This window comes from Telmatherina bonti, assembly GCF_933228915.1.
Source record: "Telmatherina bonti genome assembly, chromosome: 10".
NCBI classification, from domain to species: Eukaryota; Metazoa; Chordata; class Actinopteri; order Atheriniformes; family Telmatherinidae; genus Telmatherina; species Telmatherina bonti.
Window position 1 is genome coordinate 21914143 of NC_136628.1, and position 25924 is coordinate 21940066.

The following is a 25924-nucleotide window of genomic DNA, read 5'->3' on the forward strand; positions in this document are numbered from 1 at the left end:
TATACAGTTTTTAATATGATGGTTTTGATGTCTATCTATGTCATTGTTTTGTTGCGGTTAAAGAATGAACTATGTGTATGTAATTTTTTCATGTAGTAACACTTACCTTGGAACTCTTGGAAAATGTATTTACAATGTCCTTCACGCATACATATTCTCTCCTTTAAATTATTGATGGAAGTATTTATTTTAAGCACACCTCTTTGGAAGTACACATCTTTTAGCAATATTATGTTACCGAAGCATCTGCAGAAGTAGGGTTATTTATCAGACATGTACAATACAGTATCAGCTCTCATATTCCTGAGATACCTGAGAACTTTTGTTTCATAATTAATGATTACATGGAAATGTATTCTCCTCGGACTGGTATAGGTTTAGACACACATTCAGAATTAGCATTGCACCCAGCTTCATTATTCACCATGAATCTTTTGTAATGAACCCAAAACATACAGTGGTGTATTCAAACTGAATTAATTCCAGACCTGGTAGTACCTACAGATAATACTGAGAGTATAGCTACTACCGAGATGTTGAGAAATTTATTAGAGGGGGCAACAAAAAGTGTATGTCAATTGTTTGAATTATGATTTGACACCCACAACCAAGGCTGATTCACCACACACTTTATTTCCTGCTTCTTCTCTGAGGACTCCCCAGAAGATAAAAGTCAGTTCAATGTTGATGCTTGCTTTATTTGTTACTATGTCACTAACTTGTTTTCCTTGTTGAGCCCATTAATTTTTCACAGGTTTCTTAGCTAAATCTATGGTCAGTTGTGTGTTTAAATTGGTCACTATGTTGCTTTTCAGTTTCTGGCACAGGACGTGTTGCTGTAAACCAGGGATCCCCAGCCCTGGTCCTCAAGGGCCAGAGTCCTGCAGGTTTTCCAAGTATTCCTGCAGGAACACTCCTGACTCAGACTCAGACAAACTCTGCACATGTCAGCTAAATGCATATTGATTTAAATCAGGTGTGGTGCAGCAGGGACACTTGGAAAACCTGCAGGACACCGGTCCTTGAGGACCAGGATTGGGGATCCCTGATGTAAACCATCGGCAAGCTCTATGAAAAAAGAAATATTATATGGTCACTTTCAAATGAAAGCTCAGGTTGCATTTTGTAGTAAATTTAACAGTATTTAGTTGAAATAACTTAAAAAATAAAATAAAATAAAATATATGAATCAGAGTATAAACGGCCAACCCTAGTGATGCCTCACAAATGGAGAAATATATACAGGGCGGGGTAAATCCAGAAATGAAAAAAAAAAAAAAAAAATAAAATAAAAACAACTCTATTATTCTTATCAAAAGTGGAATAATGCATTCAGAGTGAAGTGGAGACAGGCTAGATAAAAACTTGCAGCATCTGTCTAACAGAATGTTAGACACATTCTGTTAGAAAAACAAATCTCAGAAACCAAAGTAGGAGCAGTTCAGACACACACTTAAACGATTTAATATATTTTTCAAATGGAAAATCCTAAGCAGTATCTGTAATAAGTTCCCAAAACTCATACAATATAAAAAGAAAATGTCATGTAGCCAAGTAACATGATGACACCTCAGGGAAAGGCCATCTTGGTTTATTTTTACTCAACAGTCTGTTTTTGTGGTTGTGTGCTTGTGTGTTTGAGTGTGGGTCCTTTCTCTATGGCACTATGCTATTTTTAAATTAGTTTAGTCATCTAGTACTTTCCAACCTAAGGCATGCCTTGCAGTATCTCATCTACATACTGTTTTGGGTATAATTAGATTGGCTTCAACTTATCTACATGATAGCAACAGCTTTGACACATAATAATGGTCATGGACATGAGCTCTCTGCATGCTGGTTCACATATAAACACGTACAAATACAAATACAGAACAGATGGCAAAACAGAACATTCTGTATTTCTCTTTCTCCCGAACTTAGATGTAGTCACGAACATATAACCACATGCACCTGCAAACTTGAGACATTAGATAAAGGTAATGGCAGTGGGAATTACATAACGCAACTCCTGTTTATCTCAATATGGATTAAAAGGGAATATTGGCTCTGAATGCCATCCTCAGTCCAAAATGGCAAGAAATAAATAAATCATAACGCTTATCCCAAACAGCAGACAGAGAAAATGAGCAATATCCTAGAAAGCTTTTATTCTGTTCCCAGTGTAAATATGTAAGGTTGTTTAGTGAATTCTAAGCAGATGCTTACCTGATTGGAATTTGATGCAGAGCAAACAGGTGAAATTATGATGCTTGCTGTGAAAAGACACATTTGAAATACAGCCTTAATTCCACCATGAAGGTGAATTTAGAAATGCTTCAGACAGTGCATCTAAATAATAATTTGACTGTGTAATTCGGTACATATTGGAGAATGAATACATGTAATAAAAGTCATGAAATGTGTTGAGATAATGTTTGTTGCATGCTTATAATATTTTGTTTGCAAATATAGCAATTATGTTTTTTTGTATCTACTTATACTTCAGATTTATCACTCTATCTTGCAACAGCAGGCTGCATGAAGTAGGCTAGCGGGAAAAGTTAATCAGCCCAGAATACAGATTGCTTTATTTTTATCTCAGTCATTTGCAGGCATGAATTGGACAAATGGTTTTTTTCTGTTTCTGTAAATGATGGAATGAATTGCCCTATTTAAAATGTAGGTTATGGCCATTGCTCTGATTAATGGATTCAAGGAAAAATAGACTAAATGCATGCATTCATTCCAAACTCAAGCAAAGAAATGTATCTGTTCCTGTGCCAATCCACTGAAAGAGCACATCTTCAGGATTTTAAATCTGTTGATTCGGTAAATAAGCACACCAGGCTGCATAACAATGGCTTTCACTGACTCCAACTAATATTAGAAATGCAAAAATAATCCATCCATCCATCCATTTTCTATACCTGTTACTCCTTGTCAACAAAAGTAGAAAATAATTTTTGTTAATCTGTACCTGATAACTGTCTGTTGTCTAATCAAACATAATTCAACACACATTATGAAATATGAAATGACAGTTTTGGCTCATAGTAATCACAGAAAAGTTAATTTTGCAGGATTGTTTTAGTGTGAAAATTTACAGTATTACTTCTTTGTTTGTGCACTCAGCCTGGATGAATTTTCAGGACTTGACACACCTAAAATAAGAAAGTCAAACTGGTCCTCGAGGCTCATTGTCCTGCAGGTTTTAGGTGTTTCCCTGCTTCCAGCGAATGGGTCATGGAGCAAAACTTGAAAACAAATAGAGTCACTTCATTTGAATATGGTGTGGGGGTGCAGACAAAAACCAACAACCTACAAAACAGTGGCCCCTGAGCAGCAGAACCTGCCATCCACTAACAACATAATGAAATAATCAAATGAATCCAGAACAACTGATATATGTCTAGAGACTTTCACTGTTACCTCAAATACAACTATAACAGTCGTCACATTAATGTTTATACATTCTAAACATTTTATTAATTCACACTGTACCAACAAATTATCAAAGATTAAATCAAACCACTGTTCCTGTCTTTATTTTAAATCAAATAGGAAACTCATGTTAACACCGATCACACACTGGTGGAATGTATATGTTGTCAGCACAAAAAAAGTCTTTAATTTTCATGCTGTTTGGTTTTTCCCTCTATTATCACTCATCTTACTTCCATCCAGCCATCAACACATCTTTCCATCTGGCTTGAACTTTCTTCTTCTCTCCAGTGGGAATGTTTTCTTTTTCTTGTTTTTCTCTTTTCATACTGGTCCATTTATTTCTAAGACAGATTTATCTTGGATGTGGACATTAGTTTGTACCGTGGCCAATTTAGGAACCTCATTTTAAAGATGAGACAGTGCAGTCTCACACAGATAAAATTCTTTCAGATTTAAGATTTCAAAATATAAAAATAAAGTAAGAAACAGAGCTGTATTTGTGTAACGTCTGTTTTTCTGTAAGTCTCACTTGAGTCATTATCATCAGCTGGTCTGCAGTTTTGTTTCGCTTTTCCCAACATGGTTGTGAACGCGTTACTTATTTTGGAGAAATGACAACGACAAATGGCCAAAAACTTACTTCTAACATGTTAGCCATTAGCTTTCTGCCATCACTGCCACCTGCTTTACTATTTGCTAAATAGACAGAAGCGCCTGTCAGAGTGAACACTTTTACTGACAGCTGCAGCACTTGTCCTACAACTCGTAGTGGCCAAAAAAAAAAAAAAGAAAAAGATGTGGTTGGACTCCACCAATAGACAGATGTCTGATGGCAAATTGGTGAACTTGCATTTCTGAAATATTTGTATATACTTGCAACCACCCAAAAACCACTTGGTAATGGATAATTTAAATCACAGCTGTCTTCACATTGCAGGCTTGGAAGCTAGTACATAAGCTGTTCCAGTCTTCTGTTTAAAAAATACACAGCAGAGAGTTCTACACATGATGTGCAATCTTCATTTGGATGTTTCTGCTCATTGTCTTTCAAAAAAAAAAAAAAAAAAAAAAAAAAATTATGATCAACGGATGTGCTATTTGGTAAAATTTCTATAGTATTACACTGCAATGCTTCACTGATCAAGATACTGTCATGTAGAGATAAAGCAGCATGATTTGCAAATTAGATAATACTATCTCTAAATGTATTTTAGATGGAGTGTGACTAATGAGTACATTTTTAAAGTGGTATGTAAGACTGATACACACACTGACCGACACAAATAAACACAAACTATTAGGCATTACAGTCATGTATGCTGGGAAAGCAAGCCCTCAGAGTGTCTGACCTGTTTGCCTGACCGAGGTCTTGTAGCTGCTAGTCGTCACTGACAGCTGAGAGGTCTGGAAGACAAAAAGCTCCAGGGATGTCTCTGTCATGAACTCCTTACTCGTCTGTAACAACATTTAGCTTTGTGGTTGTGCATGTGCGCTTCTGCAGCTGTGTGTGTGTGTGTGTGTGTGTATTTACAGATGTGAGGGCTTAGCAGGGGTCTGGCCTCCTGGTGCTTGAATGGCATGTTTGCTGCACAGCAAGTGCTGTTGGCACATTATCGGGAAAAAAAAAAAAAAAAACATTATGCGACTTTACCTTTTCTTTTACTTTCTAAGTTTACTAACTCCCTTTTGCTTTATTTTGTGTTTTTGGGGTGAGTAAATTGTCTTAAGAGTCTTTGACACTGATCAGTGACCTTCAGTACTGTTGCTTCAGTTGGGTTGATGTTACTTATTTTACACACAATCGTAATTACAATATTTTCTCTGCAAACAACGAATTATACCTGCATTAATAAAAAAAAGTTATTCAGTACTTCATAAATCATGCATGAGTTGTTGTAGTTTTTCTTTTTTTAAAAATAAGTAAGACAACAAGTAGTTTGTGTCACTTGTTGCTTATCTGAGTCCCTGCAGGTGTATATATGTGTGCCATAAACCCTTGAGCCATGCGGGCTTATAGCTCTGAGGGCCTAACCCCTCCAATTAAAACATGTTACAGACAGAATTCCTTTTACTCTCTCCACAGGGAACTGACAGAGAGGGCTTGTCTAGTTTTTCACTCTACTCGGAGTAATAATTACCTGAGATAATTACTTTCCTCTCTGAAGCAATTAATGCCAATTCCAGGGGAGATGGTTTGTGACTGGGCTGGGTGTGGGGTTATGCACAAGCCTGGAAACCAACAGCAAGACGTTTATATTGTTCTATTGTCTTCATTAAACACTTTAGGAAATCAAACCACACAACTTGTAAGCCTTGACATGCAGCGGTGAACTGTAGATTCAAGGAAAATACAGCAGAGGGGGTGAACCAGCAGACTGAAGGTAACTGGTACAGATGTTGAAATGACACAGTTTGAGCCTTGCTCTCTTCATCTACAGGTTTTTTTTTAATTTTTTTTTAATTTTACCTAGTTCTTCATTAGGGATAGATGATGTAGGAGGCACGCTAAGGTGGGGGATAATAAAAGAATTCTAATAAAAGAATTAATTAATAAAAAAAAAAAGGGAATCTTTGTAAAATATGTAAAGCAGAATTGCACTCACACACAAGTATTCTTGTTCAATTAATTCAAAACTGTGTTGCACCTTTGTACAAGACTGAAAAAAGGAAAAATTGGCAGTGTAACTGAGCTGCATTCAAGTAAGTGGGATTAGGATCAAAACAGTACATGTCTGTATCTGAGCCTGCTGTGTGTGAGTTTGTGTGATTTTGCATATGGGTGCATGTGTGAATAAGCAAAGCTGATAGCTATCACATGCAGCTGGCACCCTGGGCTGAGTGCTCACACACTGGTGCCAGTTTCTCATCATGGGGTATGCAAAACATTGTGAGAGCAAAGAATATCCTTACAGCAGGAATCATCTGAAAAATGTGTTGCCACTTATTGCTCTTAACTGGCTATATTTATTCGTTAGTAAATAAAAATACTAAGATGGTATACCTCCTCTTCTATCTGGATGGAGAGTCAGACAGAATGAGACTTCCAACTAAATGATAGATTATGTCAGGAGTGTCATTATATTCATGTAAGACTGAGAAAGAAGGGCATGGGGAGTAGTTGCAAATGAGAACATTACAGAAGGAGTTGGCATTTAAAATGTCTACTGTTGTTATTATTGTTTGTATTACCATGAGAAGCGCAGTATTGTTTCATCAATAGTCAGTAAAATGACAGCGAGAGACACTGTTTTCATTAGAGTGGGCAAGAAACAATACCCTTATTGGCTCATTGTAACCATGATAAACACAACAAGCTCATCTTTTTTGAATGTTTTTGGCTGTAAGGAACCGATAATATGCTTGTTAAATATTCATCTAATTACTATAGATGAAGAGCCTTTCTTCCGCTGCAAGATGACATTTTAAATGCCATTCAATAAATCCTCAGGTCTCTTCCTGCTTAACTCAGGTTCAAATAGAGCAGATGAAAATTTTAATCATCCTCACAGTGAAACAGTGCTGGAACACAGTGATGATCGAGGGAGGGTGGGGGGTGGGGGGGGTGGAAGGGGTGAGATATTTTTAACAAAAAAAGAAACTCAACAGCTACTCAGCTGTGGGGCAGTCAAGGTTATTAATTCTATGAAGATTGTCATTAAAAAAAGCACAACTGTTTACTTCTTTTTAAACATAAATAGGGAATAAATAAAACACTGCAGAAAGAGTGAAATCACTGGTTTAGACTCATCCCAGTGCAGATGTGATGGTAGCGATCCTAACACACTCGTAGCTTGGAGAAGAAACTGATATGCAGACTGTTGATGAGCAAATCAATGATCTTGGAGTTTAGTCAAAATAAAAAAATTTAAAACCAAACTCCAACAGACTGCCATTCTCTAAGTTTCTATCATAAATAAACAGACAGACTCTCTCGATCATAAGTCTGTTGTGTTTTCATCGACATTATATTATCATACATCTGCATTATGTATATTATATTATAATACAAACAGCTTGCTGTGCTGTGCAGGTATGTCAGACTGAATCCTGATGTGACAGAGATTTTAAGATAAAAAAATTCATTAGAAGTTAAATATAGAGAAAATGTCAATATGGCATAATTGTCAAGAACATATATATAATAAATATATGTAATTGTGTGGATATAATGTACAATAAACCTGTTCTACGGGTGCTTACAAGTGAAAATGTTATTTCTCTGAAAACCAAATGCAGTGAAAAGAAAATCTGCACTACAATCTGTTGGAGTTCAGAAAATGATTAAAAAAAACGTTATTCTATGTCATATATAATACTCAGATTTCTTTTTTGCTTGTAGCATTCAGAAAATGTCATTGCCCTTTCATGTTGTTAATTTTTAATGCTAATGTGTCACTTAGGTAACCAACATGTGGCATGCTTGTGACGATAAAATGTCAGACTTGCAACAGTTTTCCGTTACCTTGGAGCTCTTGCTGTGGACTTCTTCTGCCTCCTTCTGGAGGGGTACGTGGTCATCCAGCTGTGGGATTTCTGGTTCTATGCCATGGAGGCTCCTTGTGGTGCCTGTCTGCTTCCCACGCTTGGAACAGGTGTGGTAGCATTGCCTTTCAAAGTGCAAGTGCTCCTAACGGTTGCCTTATGTGCTTTCTTGTAGAGTGCATGTATGTTTTCTGTTTCTTTTTAGGTATTTCACCTGGTTGTTCTGTTCCTTTTTCTGTTTGTAGCTGCTTTCCATATTTTCTTTACTCGTCTCCTCTCTGCTTTTTACTATTCTTTTCTCCTCTGTTTACTGTCATTTTTTTCAGCCTCTCTGTCATGTCCAGCATTAATATGTAAATTCAGGAAAACAACTAATTTAAAAAAAAGAAAATAATACTCAAGTTATAAGAGGAGCCTTATATCCATAAAGATCCTCTTGGCAAAGCAAATTTGTTTGGCACAACACAGCAGCCAGACCAACATTCTGCTCAAATTGAAGAAGTTCTCCAATTCTGTTTACATATTGATCAGCTTCTGCAAACCTGAACTGAAGCACATCAGTTTTTTTATTTGCTATTTTCTTAAATGTGAGGTAGCTGTAGAACTGACCACTGATGTTTAAACTAATGTGAAAAAAATAGTATCTTCATTGTTTCAAAGCTGCACCTGTTACATCATTTTTTGCCGGGTCACCTAATGGATCGCTGTTAGTGCTACATCACCCGGCGGTTCAGTGTGGCCTCAGCTTTGTAGCATGGAGCAGTTAACCAATATTCCTTTGTGTCAACTGTTCTTTTTGTCTACATTTTTGAAAAATCCCTTTAAAAACTTAAAATTTCAAAAACAATTTGATACATAACTTATTTAAATCAGCTCAGTCTTCAAGCAACTGCAGTCACTGTTAGGCTTCAGTTCATTTTCACTCAAAATTTGCTCTGCATTATTTCTTTGTAGGGAAAAAACAATGAATAAAGAAAAAAAAAAATCTAATTTCCAGGTTTTCATGTTTGCATATACACAGAGAATTGTGTGATTATTTCTTAAACTCTTTGCTTTTCTGCAGTCAATATTACAATGACATGTTTAATGAACACATTTCAGTGTTTACACTCAGGTGATGATGCATTAGCCTGTATGTTGTCCACACTTTACACAACACATGCACCAACATCTGTGTTTGCCATTTATTTACAAATTCCCAGTGGTTTTTCAAATGTAAAAGATTCCATCTTTTTTGCTCCAAAGCCCCTCTTTTCTTTTCTTTCTTTTCACAGATGAAATGTCATCGTGCTCAGTAAAGTCATCCGTTAAGACGGATGACTAACAATTGATGTGCCAATCTCATCTAGACGGCAGCATTTCACCCAATTATGTTGGAAATACAAACATGATCACAACAACAAAGGCAGGATTACAAACACTATGAAGAAGCAAGAATGAAGGGGAGGAAGACACGTCATAAGGATAAAACTGACAAAGGGACATAGAACGTGACAAGCAGTGATGGAGGAAGGCTTGATGATAGTGTGCCATATGGATTTTACTTAAAGGGAGAAACAAAAAATAAATACATGGAGCCACTTGTCAAGGTGTCATTTAATGGGGAAAGGAAATGTCAATAAGACAACAATAAAACATAAAAAAACTAACACAAACACACGCAATCAATCTTTGCTCCACATCACAAGTGGAGCAGATGCTGGAGTTCAGTGATTGTAGAAGTATATTTTCACACCATTATGACTAAGATTTAAGCTTTATTTAGCTATGAAAGTGGATTAATTTGTATATTTAGTGTCTGTTATACATTTATATGGTTTATGATAAATATTCTAACAAATTAAAACAACAAAATTTAATTCAATTCAATTCAACTTTATTTGTATAGCGCCACTTCACAACAATGTTGTCACAGGGCACTTTACATACACGAATCAACATACACATCATTTCGAGCCAATTCATACATATCTTATAATAGGAACCAACTGATTGCATCGAGTCATGACTTCGATCCAATCCCCCATCCTGAACATGCACGCGGCGACAGTGGGAAGGAAAAAACTCCCCTTTAACAGGAAGAAAACCTCCGGCAGAACCCGGCTCAGGGAGGGCAGCCATCTGCCTCGACTGGTTGGGGTGGAGACGACAGGAAAGACAGAACAACATGTACAATTGCACCTAATCAGGACGACCTGTGGAAAAAATGAGAAATAAGTTAGAGACGGCAATATTGGCATATATTTAAACGTTAATATATTAGAGAAATAGAGCGAGGTACATCTCAGTGCATCAGGTAACATCCCCATTGCTACATAAGTAATGGTTGGCTAGACTACCCATAACTAAAATTTACAAAAACAAAACTTTTAGCTAAGATTAGTGTTTGTGGTTTTGTTTACCTGGTTTGATGTTAAGTTAAAGTGGCTCCAACAGTACTGAATAATAGCTGAATGCAAGTTATGTCTATCTGAGAGTCTGTTAGTACCACCCCTGATGAAAAACAAACAAAAAAACCTTTGTGGACCACAACATAAATCATATGGTTAAATTGTGTTTAGTTCCATCTACATAGACACTAATTTATAATTTCTCACGTTTGCCTTCCTTACATCTACTATTGTTATTATTTAATTATTCATGCCCTTTGGGACTTGTTCAAGAAAAAACATTTTCATCTGATGTTCTGTGATGCAATAAAAACTGTATCTTGGGCCAAAAAGGGAAAAAATGTAGGCATCCAACTTGTGACGTCTAGTGGTGGAGTTTTTATTATGTCGGGGAAACAAAAAAATGCTGACGTAATGTCTGATGGTCAGCTCCATAAATAGGCACGTCGCCAGGCAGTTAAAAAAGATATATGGCCAGATTAACCTCCTTTAAAAGGTTTTTTATGCTGGCTCAAGTCGGTCCACCATTTGTCAGATGTGTGAATGTCAGGAGGGGCAGAGTGCAGGTGCTTGTACTTTTGTATATTTCTCCATTTCTTCCTGTCTTGCTCGGCTCAGAATGTAATTCGCCTTGCTAATGTGTCACTCAAAGTATTGTTTCTGCATCCTGTCCATGTTTTTGCCCATTCCCTGCTCCTATTTTTTTTTTTTTAGCATTCATGTTTAGAAGGTTTCAGATGCATTAGGTGATAAATCTCTAGCTATTTAATCAGGCCTTTCACATTTCATGCTTTGTTGCTTAAACTGAAACTACAATCCAGCTAACCTTATTTTCTCTTGATATGTGCTGTATCTGTATCTATAAGTCCGTTCCCGGAAAATTGTGAATACACTCCATCTGTGTTTTTAAACTGTTGAATAGCCTAGTCTGTTCTCTGTCATATTAAAATCTTGTGTTAAAAAAGGTTGCTATGGAGTTCAATGCTGTCCATTGAATCACATGTACCTGCCACTGATAAGAAAACAACCACCATGAAAAACTGCTGTGATGATGCACTATCTTAGAATATTATCTTTTGCTTTACACCAGCTTTCTGAATGGACAGATTACATCTGCTTCACTTTGGCTACAGTATCGTTTATTATGACAGGTCCTGAACAGTGACTAACAAAATGAAGATGCAGCCAATATGTTGTCTATTTAAAAGCTCTGATCATCATTATAGTCCCGTCAACATATCTCTATGTGTTGAAGAAATGGTCAAAACAGGTATATAAATTATGTACACATTATTCCTAATTTTTTTTTATTTCAACATCATTTATTAAGTGAGAAAAATACAAAAACATGATGGAATTGTGAAATCCTGAGTGTGAAAACAGTGACAAAGGATGTATATTACACATACAAATACTATATATGATTTCCATCAAGAGTTCTAAAACAAAAGTAGCCATTCTGAAAAAGCTTGAAAGCAACACTTACTGCATCATGTATTTTGGGTCTTTGCTTATTATTTTTGCAGTTAAACAAAGAGTAATAGAAAAGCCTTGTTCTGTATCTGCTTACAAATCTGGCTTACTGACTGTGGGGAATATCACACTTCTTACATGTTCATCTTATAGCTGGATATCTTTTGTATCCAGTCAGAGAAAACATGGTAAAAAAAAACCAACAAAGGAAAGGGGAATTACAGCGACACACTTAACTATGAGGCCAGAGAACGTTTTCTTCAGAAAAGTGGCATGATAAATAATGTGGACCCTTAATTAAAACTAAGACATGAAGCAACAACGTGGACAAACTACCACAGGTTTGCCATGGCAACGGCTTTGCCTACGTCGTCAGTGGTGTGAGTGCCTACACAGTAGATCAGTTTAGAAACTATAAATCCTTGGAAGCGCACGTCCACTTCACAAAAGGAGGGATGCAGGACATGTACATCTTCAAACCGAAATATAACACAGTGATTTGCTCTCGGGTATGTGATGCTGGACCTGGGAGGAGTGAGCTGTAGGTGGCTTAACAAGACCGTAGCAGACATTGTTTCTAAGGTGTTCTGATCTTACCCAACAAGGGTGATACTTTTTACTGTCCCATGCAGCAGCAGCATTAGCTGTGCAAACATGCAGCGTCGTGGACCATTTTAATTTATCTTTTAAACCTAACATGCATAACATAACATGCACAAAGTGAGGATGATTAACAAAAAAAGTCAAATATCAGAATATTTAAAGTGCCCTATTGAGAATTACTCCCTTGTTGGTTGTGGTCTTAAACTTTTAGAAAAGTTATATTAAGTGTTATTCTGATATTACACGGGTCTAGACATTTTGAGCAAGCTACTATTCTGATATCATACAGATTCATGCATGAGTAGTTTGTCTCAAGCATGTAAGTCTATTCCTGTGAAGTAGGCTGAGTGCAGTCCTGAGAAACAGATGTTCATTTTCCTATTTTAGCACTTGAACTGATCTCAACAGGATCACAGACGTACAAAACGTTACCGGAAGCTACAGTACATGTCAACATGTGCATGTCTCATTCTTTGTCAGCTGATCTCATTCATTCTTTGGGCATATAATGTTTATGAACCTAAATGCAACCAAATATAACAATCCATGATCCATTTAGCAGATCAATCTTGTTGACCCAGTTAAACCTAATATTATGTTCTTTTGTTTCCTTCCCTTTTAGAGGTATTTACTTCTTTAAATGCAGAATATATCTAATTGTAGATTGTACAAAGATGTACCCCCCAAAAAAAGTAATTTTTTTCTTTAAATTTGACTTTTTCTTATGAATTTTCTTTTCTATTTATATTGAAGCAGATTTGCCACATATTCTTTAAAACTGCTGATCTGCTGAGCTGTCCACTGAAATTGCAGGCATTGCCTATAATTAACTGGTGACAGAGGAGCAAATTTAAACTGAATTCTTGTTACTCGTGCAGGATAACTTCGGCAAACATGCAGCCAGCAGCTTTCTACAACATGTCACTCCTGACCAGAAAGATACTTGTTAAAGGCATGCACAACCCTAAGGTTAGGGGCTTCAAAATTCAAAGTTCCCTCTGGCTGGACACTGGATAAACAGAGCTGTACGTTACTCACAGAGGACTATTTTCATGAATAAATGCTCACCAAGAGATGTAGTAGTCTCCAACATCAGACTGGAACAACCAGATGTAAACAAGGGGAGTTAAATATCTTTAGAAAACAGTGGTGAAATATGATGGGATCACTATCAACACAAGCACCAGAAAAATGAACTTGAAGGTTTTGAAAATAAAAAGTAGAACAAGGAAGGTAAAGCAGTATTGATGGCTAAGCTATTCAGAGCACTCGAAGCTGGGAGCCCTAAAATATGCCAATGATTAAACAAACTGGCAAGATGGATGTTATGTCAGCTTTGCATTCATTGTGCATGACAGTAAACAAAACAAAGGTCCACGTGTGTGAATATTGCTTCACTACATGGCAGCGGTACAAACTACATGGCACCTGTGAGTTTGAAATATTATGCTACATCTTTTCTTCTGCTTGAAAAAGCTATTTAGATATGCATACCATATGTTTTCTGTACTTTTGACAGGATCTCAGGCAAACACAACTGACTGCATGTTTGGGTCAAAAAACATGTACTTTGAAAAAAAAGCATAATCTTTCAAGTCATTCTAAAGTAAAGTATACATTTTATGGTGCTATATGTTAAGCACTAATGCAATTATTATTATTATAATTATTATTATTATTATTATTATTATTATTATTATTATTGCTTAAACCTTATCTAATATTTTAAACTACATGAACAACATTGTCAAAAGCCAGATGCTCTTAAATCAGGGGCCTTAAACTCTGGTTCTTGGAGGCCCGAATCCTGTTTGATTCATCCGATTTGCATCAGGTGTGCTGGACCAGGTTAACAGTTAAAACCTGGTGGTTGTTGGCCCACGAGGACTGGTGTTTGAGACCCCTGTCTTAAATTGTTCAAATCTAAATGATGATTTAAAGAATATTATGTGATCGATAAAATTGTGTGCTTTCAGTTGAAAGGAGAAGGATTTCCTGGTATATGAGACACATGTGCACCAAACGGTTATTTAATTACTATGGAACTATGATAGACATCTCATAGGAGGATAATTACTTTGGAAGACTTCAGATTTATTCATCTTTTCATTAATAACTTACTGTTTTATGATGTTAATTAGGTGAATGTTGGCAGAACTGTAATGTGATTCATTTAAAATAAAGTCAATAGATCTGTACAAAATTGAAAGCAAACTAGTGTAATAAAGAACTAATGACACATGCTTCACTCATTGTTTTATCATTGTCAGAATTTGATGTGCTTATAGATTTTTTTTTAAATAAAAACCTTAAAAATCTGCTGCAAAAGGGGGAACAGTTTCTATTTTTTAAAACATCTGCACGCCAGCAAAGTCCTTCTGCATTTTAATTAAGGCTGCATCATTACTGAGCCGTCTGAAACGGCGCACTCTGAATGAACAACTCCGTTTTAAAATGTGGCGCTGGCTGGCTCTGAGGCCAGTGTGCTAATAGAAAAGTTAATTACATCAGAAGCATTCATGTTAATGTATGTACTTTGACAGAAGCAATATAATAAAAAGGTTAGAGGAGAGTGTTCCCGTCTCCTGATACCAGACACATTTAATTGCTTTGTCTTTGGTTCCACATTCAGTGTTGTAAAACACAGTTTCCTATTAATCATGAACGACTTGCATTCTTGATCATCTTGATGTAATGATTTGAACAAACAGTTGCATGTAAGATCATCCGAAAATTCATTGCAATACATACATATTTCCTCTATTCAAAAAGAAAACAAAATAATAAAAGTAGATTTGAGTCTTTACGTATAATTTCAAGATTATTAAACATGTTTTGGTGGCAGTGTGATCATTTTGCTTATTAGAATCTTAAGGTTAAAGTTAAATTACATATGACAGTGATACAGTGACAGTGATCCAAACACATTAAAGTTCTTATACCAGTGTAAATGAAGTACTTTCAAATTCAGTGTTTGTTTTGTTTGTCAAATATAGGATTTAGCTGATTTATGCTTAGCAGTTGGTCTTAAAAAGAGACATGTTGAAGTGAAATGAGCAGAACTAAAATAAAAAAAAATAAAAAAAATCAGCATTCAAAAAAGCCGTATTAAAAACAAAACAAAAAAAAGATGAATGAATTCCAACTGGAAGATGAGGGATTTTGCAGGCTGAGCAGATGTAAGTCCAAACCACCCAGAGATGTTCAGAGATCAGGGATTGAACTTCAAAGAGGGATGGCTCCCAGCTGATTATACTTAAGCCAGCCTAAAGGCACTGGTAACACCACTGGTGTGACAGGGAACTGTACCCATTGGACTCAAACTAACCTGTACACCTGGCTCTAAAGAGTCGACATGCCAGACTATTTGGAAAAAGTTTTTTTTAAAACATCAGACTTTCATTCATTCTAACGCTTGGCCATATGTGTCCTTTCCATGCAGATACAAAATTAAGGATCACTCGTATGATGCTTTACAAATTGTACTTTTTGCTTCAATAACCTGTTACTTTTACTAACACTGAATTTGGTAGAGGCACAAAAAACTGGTGTATGAATCCAGGTTACTAAAAAGATGATTGACAATGTGGCTTCTACTGCAGCAAGCTACTATTAGCTGATGCCATATGTTTGGTATGGTCATTCTGGCCAAAAGAAGCCTGGCAAAACTGTTTTAGCATCTTGGAGTGAGACACAGAACAGACTGGGTTTGACTGTGTTGGCAAATTTAGGTGAGATAGACAGAGAAACACACTGCTAATGCTAACACGGTTAAGTGGACACATACCATAATAATCTCTGTGAGTCAGACAAACAGCGAGACAAAAGACAGTCAGAATATTTCAGCACTCTGGAAAGACAAAGTTGCCAGTAATAGCATCTGTTTGCAGTCTGAGAGTCTCCAAGTTATGTCCACTTTATGCCTCATCCAACAGTAAACTGAAAATAAATACTGACTTTCTGTCATGGCAGCTACGTTAAAACCCACTTTTGCTTTTTACTTTTAAATTCTTGTAGGCAATCATTCATGAGGGGCTACATGAGAGAACTCTGACTGGACAGAACTGCTGAATTTGTGACATGTAACCTAAACTTTAAATCTGGCAACAAAAGAAGAGGCCAAACTGGTCTCCACATCGCCCCCTACTGATTACTCATATATTGCAGCTTATAGTTGTGTACAATGATTATTACAGTAAAATGCATGAACGACATCTTAAATAGACGCATAATATGTGAGGCAGCTACAGTGCCTTGCAAAAGAATTCGCCCCCCTTGGCCTTTTACCTAATTTGTTACATTGCAACTTCTAATTTGACTATTTTTTTCAAATGAGAATTATATTTGATGGATCTGCACAAAACAGTCCAAGTTTTGAAGTGAAATGAGAAATATTAAAAAAAAAATAAAAAAAATAAAAAACTCAAAATTGCCATGTGCATATGTATTCACCCCCTTTGTTATGAAGGCCCTAAATTACCTTCAGAAGTCACACTATGAGTGAAACAAAGTTCACCTGTGTCCAATCTAAGTGTCACATGATCTATCAGTATATCTACACCTCTTCTGAAAGGTCTCAGAGGTAGCAACATCTAATGAAGAGGCGCTGCTAACCAAACACCACTATGAAGACCAAAGAACTACCCAAAGAAGTCAGAGACAAAGTTGTTGAGAAATACAAGTCTGGGTTAGGTTATAAAAAAATATCTAAATCTTTGATAATCCCCAGGAGCACCATAAAATCCATCATTGTCAAATGGAAAGAACATGGCACCACAACACACCTGCCAAGAGGGAGCCGCCCACCAAAACTGACAGACTGGGCAAGGAGGGCATTAATCAGAGAGGCAGCCCAGAGACCGAAGGTAACCCTGGAGGAGCTGCAGAGTTCCACAGCAGAGGCTGGAGTATCTGTCCATAGGACCACAATCAGCCATACACTCCACAGAGCTGGGCTTTATGGAAGGGTGGCCAGAAGAAAGCCATTACTTTCTGCTAAAAATAAGAAGCATGTTTTGACTTTGCGCAAAGGCATGAGGGAGATTGTGAAAATGTATGGAGAAAGGTTCTCTGGTCAGATGAGACTAAAGTTGAGCTTTTTGGCTAGCAAGGAAAACGGTATGTCTGGCGCACACCTAACACATCCCATCACCCCAAGAACACCATCCCCACAGTGAAACATGGTGGTGGCAGCATCATGTTGTGGGGATGTTTTTCATCAGCAGGCACTGGGAAACTGGTCCGAGTTGAGGGAAAGATGGATGGTGCTAAATACGGAAATATTCTTGAGCAAAACCTTTATGAATCTGTCAGAGATCTGAGACTAGGACGGATGTTCACCTTCCAGCAGGACAATGACCCCAAGCATACTGCTAAAGCAACACTTGAGTGGCTTAAGGAAAAAAATGTAAATGTGTTGGAATGGCCTAGTTAAAGTCCAGACCTCAATCCAATTGAGAAACTGTGGTCGGACTTAAAGATTGCTGTTCATAAGCGCAAAGGAGCTGGAGCAGTTTTCCCTTGAAGAATGGGCAAAAATCCCAGTGGCAAGATGTGGTAAACTCGTAGAGACTTATCAAAAACTACTTGCAGCTGTGATCGTCGCAAAAGGTGGCTCTGCAAAGTACTGACATTGGGGGGGGTGAATACGACAATTACGTTTTATGTTCTTCTGTCTCATTTATTATTTGCTTCACAAAAAAAAATCATATCACGTCTTCAAAGTTGTGGGCATGTTCTGTAAATTAAATGATGCAAACCCTTGAACAATTCATTTTGATTCCAGGCTGTGGGGTAACGAAACATGAAAAATGTCAAGGGGGGTGAATACTTTTGCAAGGCACTGTATGTTACGCATGTGTACATGTAGTTAAAATCAAGTTGGGCTACGGACACTGACTGTAATTTTTGCCTTATTTTCTTTAGCTACAACATAAAAGAAGACATAGTCAACTTTAAAAAAAAAAAAAAAAAAAAAAAAAAAAAAATCATCAATGCTGTAGTATTATGTGTTTTGCCAATCATTGTTCATGACAACAAAGCAAACCTAATAAATTAAGGATGTACCAGCAACAAGACAATCTGTCTGATGGAAAAGACTTGGTTATATAGTATAGTTTCAAGTCATAGAAAAGTAAATTGACCATAGAAAGGCAGGAAGGGAAAAAAAAAAAAAAAAGAATTTAAGTGTTGCAATGATTCAGGGGAAGCCGAGACCTCAATCTGACTAAAAGGCTGTGATGGAGCCTTAAGAGCCTTAAGAGCCTTACGGGCATCATCACAGCTGGAGCCCCTTACAAACTTCAGTGAAAAGAAGCAGCACTGTAAAAAAAGAGTGGGTCATATTTATCTGGAATAATCTGAGACTGATAACATCATACTGAAAACAATTTCTTTAATGAATTGCTGCTAAAGGTGTCTTTCCAAGCTACTGAATGATGGAGTGTAACAAGTTTTTCATATACTCTTTATGCCTTGCGGTTTTAGCTGTTCAATAAATCATGAAAAGTGTCAAATCAATGTTATGGGTTGCTGATCGAGGAACAACGCACAACCCAGATCTGATGACTCTGATTTTGTCCAACTATGTAAAGCCTTAAAACTAAAAGAGAGGAGACTTTTTCAGTCTTCAGATGTTCAGATGTTTATTACTTATTTAAGGGGCAGAGGCAGGCTCCTTGTTCCAAGTCCCCATAACCCAAAGCACCTTTGACAAGCATTATAGCACAATTTCAGCTGCTTCTATTACACCAGCCTAGATGCTTTTTGTTGGCAGTATGCAGCTTATATAGTTCCATATTTATTTACAGTTTATGTGAAGCAGTCAATCTATGCTCTGACCACAAATTTACCTGTCTATGCAATACGACTTGGTAAAAACTCATCTGCTGATCAGAGGCGTCGAAAGAATTCACATTCATGACTCATGTAGAAATGAAGATACCAGGGTTTAAATAGACTTCTACAAATAGACTTGTTGGAGTTAAAGTTGTAATATTGTTTGATACCTCTTACTCATTGTATTCTAAGGAATCTTTAATTGCATTTTGTCGTCTGTGTATTATTAGTGATATTAATATTTTTTAAAGCAACATTTGGTGAAACTGCATTGATATATCAAATATAGCAGGGAGAACTCTGGTCCTCGAGTGCCTCAGTCCTGCAAGTGGTAAGAGTTTCTCTGTTGCAACACATTCTGATACCTATCAGACTTAATTAGCAGGCATATGCAGACCTTCAATTCAAATTCTGCACAAGTGTGCTAACTAGCCATTGATTTGAGTCAGATGTGTTGCAGCAGGGAAACTCTGAACCGCGGTGCTTGAGGACCAGAGTTACTTTTCCCTGATGCAAGGTATTTAGTCCTGTCAATTTAGAAAATGTTGCATCCTCTCTAACCCTTTATTTTAACATATGCAGCACAGCCCAGTCAGTGGTATGACACCAGGCTGAGCATCCTGCAGAAAGCCTTCACGACTGAGCATAGAGAGAGAGGTGGACAGATGGATGGGCACAGTGGACATATAGCAGGACATAAACCAGATTAATCATCTCATCATGTGTGATTAATTTGGGAGTGAGAACCATTGGCAGGGTAACACAATGAACCAACACCCCACTGACAGGTCAATATGCTTACACTGATGGATTTGCTCTCATACATGTGCTTATTCAAACATACACTAAACAAACACACACACACACACATATATATATATATATATATATATATATATATATATATATATATATATATATATATATATATATATATATATATATATATATATATACACACATATATATATATATATATATATATATATATATATATATATATACACACATACATAAGAGCGAGTTTTTCTTTGCATCAGTGTTATAAATAAATACATGAATGAAAAATATTTCCTTGTTGATGCTCCCTGCATCTTCTTCTGTGTAATTATGTGTACCATATTGCTGACCAAGCTAAAACAGATTTATTTGATCCATCATTTCAGTGTTCAGACATTGCTGAATAGAAATGATCCATTGGCTTATGCAAAGTCTAGACATCACAATTAGATGTTGCAACTCCATCTGTATGCATCAAAGTTCACTTGTATGGAGGACAGCACATCAGTAGAGTGTCTGACAAAGAAGAATGATGACCAGCTCAGTATCTAATGACCTCTCTCATGCATCACTTCACTAGGCTTATCCACTTCTGGCAGAATCAAAATGCACAAGGGAACACGGGGAGAAAACAATGGTGTGTCACCTCGTGGCTGCAGGATGAAAAAAAAAAAAAAAAAATGGAGACGCTTTATGATGCTCCTCTTTTCAAACAGGCAGGTGTGCTGGCAAGCAGCTCAAAGTGGGTGTATGTGTGTGGGTGTGTGCAGTTATCCGCTCACCTTTACTGTCCTCTTCCGAACTGCCCTTGATCACTGAAACGTACTGCGTCATCAAAAAAAATGACACATCAAAACAGAGAGTGTTTGCAAAGTTGTGAGAAATGCTCTCTTGGGATTTGGTGACTTTTGTGTTGTTCAGGGTCCTGTGGAAAAAAGGCAGAGAGATGGCAGGAGTGCTCCGTTGTCATTCTTTGGGAGATAAAGGGAAAGTTTTATCACAGCAATCCACTTTTTCCAAGGCTATCCATATGTCATAACAGCCTGCACTAAAGTCATCTTCGTGGCGGTGTGCTACAGAATATGTTCATTAAAGCTTTGAGTGTCTAATACAAGTCCCAACTTTGTTAACTCATATTAAAAAAAAATACCTGCTTCACCAAAATTAAAATATTTGCTGCAGTGTTTTTGCTTATATTGTTCCAGTATAGTACATAGAGGTCAGTATTTCATTTGTATCTGCTTCAGGCAATAAAATAAGAAATCACAGGTTGTATTGTAATTCTGTTCTTATTTGAATAAACCTCCCATTTTACATCAACATTTCTCTTTTCATATAAACCTTCTGATAATTCTTTGTTTTCCCAAGGACAAGATTTGTAAATCTTCATCCCAGCAAGAATGAATGATACAGATTAGCTTCTTTCAAATAATACCAGGAGAGTGATTACGTGAATTGAAGTTTCTATCTTGGCACAGTGGGATCATTGGAATTTACATTTTGCAGTTGTGAGTTGTGCAGCAACAGTGTGTGACAAAATGGGCTGTTGCTTAGGCAACAATAAGAAAATTGAATTCAGAAGACTTCTATAAACTAAAATTCACAAATGTGTAAAAATTGGTTCTTGTTATATAGCATAAAAGGCTAAAATAATCCATTTGTGAACAGGAAAAACCCACTGACACACCTGATGAAACTACCAAACTTGAGTGTATCTGAACATTTACCATGTTTTCCTGCTTGAATCCCTGTTGTTGCAATTAGTTCCATCATTTTCATTACTGATTACAGATCTGATTTAAACTGGTAAAAAAAAAACCTAATAAATAAAAAAAAAACATTTTACATTTCTTATTTTCAACCAGTCCTTGACAAGAAAAATAAAATCATGATAAAAAACAAAACCCTCAATTGATGTTGCTGTTTAAAGGTTAATTGTGTGATCTGTATACTTAGACCATTGCTTTTAAAATATTATTTTAAAACCTTAATAATACAATAATATGTTTTTTAGAGATGTAACAGGCTTTAAATGCACAAAAAGTAACATTTTAAGTAAAATAGCAAACATTTTGCTCAAATTATCAGTGTGTTTTAATCCTTAAATCCTCGAAGCCATAAAAAAAGTTTTGTTAGAACTTGACAAACAAACAAATAAGCAAAAATACAAAACAAAACAAACAAAAAACAAAACAATGTTTTTCATCTGAATGGTTAAGTTCAAAGTTAATTGATTAACAACAGTAATTAGATAAAAAATTACTTAGTTTTGAACTTCTACACCCAAACCAAGTGGTAGAGACAAGATTATTTCTCACAAATTCTAAAAACAAATTATTATAATCACTGTAGTCACTGTCCATCAAATATTAGAGCAGGGAGTTAAAGGGTGAAGAGTGTTATATGTGGTCTTCCTAAAATTAAAAACAAGAAGTGTATTCAGCAGACCTTGCATCAACACAATAAAAGTTGAGGCTAAGCATTATTGCTCTTCCTAAGTCCCAAAGTTATTTGGACCAACCTCCACACTTCATTATCAAAAACATTCCCTTTAAAGAACTTTTCAAGTTAAAATTTTTCATTCATTATATAAATGAAAACATTATTTTGCACTTGTTCCCCTGCACTGATTTTACTGACAATTTACATTTGTCACAGTGTTGGAGACAAGCCAAGTAAGCTCCGAATGCCCCTGGCAACTACATCCCTCAAGCAGCATTTGACCTGAGAGCTAATGGTTGTAAGCCTACTGACAGAAACACAGTTTCTGAAAACTTATAAATAATCATACAGCATTTGTCATGCCCTGCCTCCCTGGCATCCCCCTGCATAGTTCCTGCTTGACTTCTCCTCCTCTCTGCCTGCAGCGGCACTTAAAGATGACAAACCTCCACTTGATCACCTCATCACACCACAGACTAAAACCCAGTTGCTGTAGCCACTCTTTGCCAGACCATTAGCTAACAATAACTCCCTCGGTGGGTTTGAGCCCACATCTGCCTTCATTTATTGAACTTAGTTTTTTTTTTTTTTTTTTTCTCTTGTTGAATAAAACATTCTTGTTTGGATCAGCTTTTGAGATCTCCATTACAGAACAAACCAGATATCTCTCTTTGCTAAAACTCATAGATTAAATTCCTCTTGTTGGAGTCTGGGATATTTGGAGTGTTTTTGGATCTAAAGTAACATTTTCATTCATTCATTCACCTAACCGCCTAGTCCGATTAAGTGTCGTGGGGAAGCTGGTGCCTATCCCAGCAGTCTTTGGGGAAAGGCAGGGTACACCCTGGACAGCTCGCCAGTCTATCGCAGGGCCACATAGAGACAAACAACCACTCACTCTCACACTCATTCCTATGGGCAATTTAGAGTAACCAAAAGGAGAACATTTATTAAATAAAATTCCAAATTTTACAAATATAGTCATGAAATGGCTTAGAAAATTCTGTTCAGTGTCTTAAAGCTTTTAACCGGTGTTTAATAAGATAAAAATATCTAAATATTTATTTATTAATTTTCCAATAACTGCATTTGCAAGTGCTACTTTAATTTGTCTACTTAAAAAAACCTAAGTATATAAAAGTATTGCAGCTACATGAAACTAATCTTTGACGCAAAGCTAAAAAAGTTTTTGGGGACAAGGTTACGGTTGTGAATGGAGTATATATATATATATATATATATATATATATATAGGGTGTCAAAGTGGCTAGGGCCAGCTCTGGGTGCAGAGCAGACTTTTTACATGAGAAACAGCAACATTTTGCAATTCAACTATAAATGTGTGGTGCAGAGAGCAATTTTCTTTCAGCACCAGATCCACAAAGAATTTAAACATACTGATAAACAATGTGGTAAAGAAGCATGTTTCTGTCTTATAGGAGCTTTTGGAGACAATTGTGTAAAGAACTATATTTGACAAGCTGCTGAACCTAACAGTAACTTCAGTCAGAAACAGTACAACTGCCTTAATATCACAATACACCTTGACTTTTATTGACATACTCTTACTTGTAATATTGCTGAGATTTTCATCAACTGCCTTTTAGAAATACAGTATGTACAATTTTACTATAACAGAACAATGCACAAAGCATTCTGACACCAACTAAAAGAAATATCTGCCAGGTTAAGCCTCAGTTGGCCTATTTTCTTTGTAAATTTGCTATCAAATAAGTCCAACCCATTCTGTAAAAGTTTAGTCATTGCTCTTGAGTAACACTATAGAACAGATCTGGAAGTCCCTTACATCCAAATATAATCAAGGTTTCTGTGGTGGATGTCCTGAATCTATAATAGGATTCAAACTTATTTTTTTTTACTTCTTTCCTATGTTTGTTAGAAGACAAATCCCTACCTGCTCTAATTAAAAAATTGAGTAAACTAATATAAATAATAAATTCATCATGTTTGGTGTGCTCTGGGTTTTATCCTGGCTTGAGAACACATAACACAATGCACCCAGTGTGTCATTGCGTATGCTCTGCTTTCCAAAGTATGGCTGTGCTATGAATATCCCAGTCAGTGTGCAGTTTTTATTAATTCATCACCAGCTGTGATACCCAGCTGATAACAAATCTCTCTTTGCATTTGGAGAAACCACTGATATGGCACTCACACTGAGTTGGCAAAGCATTGTAATTTGTTATGAAAAGGTTGGACGTGAGATGATGGGAAACAAAAAAAAAAAAAAAAGCGCTGGTTGTAGTTTTACCTTTTGTGCTTTGAATATTGAGGGAAAGGTTGGAGGTGCACACATATGGCAGTGAAATCATTTGTCTTTGCCTGTTATAGGGTTAAAAGCCAACATTTCATCTCAAACAGACCTTCCATTAATGTTGCTCCCTGTTTGTACATCACTTGTATCACCCAATCATTTTGATGAATGTATACCTTTTCAGAGACCGTCGTCCTGGAGGACAGCACATCACGTCACCACTGGAAATGAAAAAAAAAAAACTAAACAAAACAAAACAATAAAACATTTGCTCAAGTAGTGCTAAAATGACCTCTCACAATATAACTCATGACAAGTGATACCTGCTTTTGTATGATAAGTTGAGTAAGTGCATGTGTGTGTGTTTGAGTTTATGTGTGACTGATTTGATTGTTTGCAGGGAAATCCAAGCAGACATTGATGGCATTTCTTTTTTATGTGGAGGGGGATTGCAGTACCCGTTAGCCACACTTTTGTGGCATAAACACACACAAATACTAGAGCACGGGTGTGCAAGTCCAGTCCTCCTCAAACTCTTCTATCCTGCAACTTTTAGATGCAGAGTTTCCCTTTCACTGATGCAGGATGCATTGAAGTAGTCTCATCAGTGCATTCTGGGTCTTCTCTTCCCAGTGGGATATGCAAGGAACACCTTACCAGGTAGGTGTCCAGGAGGCATCCAAACCAGATATCACCATTGTCCCATGATGAAGTATATAATGCAATTCAGTGCCAGTAACACATATAATGCTATATAAATTATTGAATGACTGACACACAATAAAAATGACAATAAAACAGAACAAAATTTTGTTTCTCACCAGCAACTGCACTGTGCGAGCCGAATAAATAATATATTAGGTAGTGATAAAACCACAAGACTAATAAATATAATTAAAATAACGTACAAACAAAAATAACAACTGTCTATTCTCTACTGTATCAGTTATAAGGAAGGTTGGTGCAACAAAGTACGGTGGACAAAACTGTTTCGAAACCCCTGGGTAGCCCAGGCAGCACAATCAAGCGTGTAGCAACATGCTAGGTTTTTGGGGTGAGGGGCACATCTGTATGGAAAAAAACAAATTGCCATGAGGTTATGTTTTCCCGTGTCCTTTGTTTCCGGTTTCCTGTTTTAATTTGTAGGCTTGTTCCTGTTTTGCCTCTGTCTGTGTTCAGTAGTTCACCTGGGTTCTGTTGTGTTCTTTGTATTTAT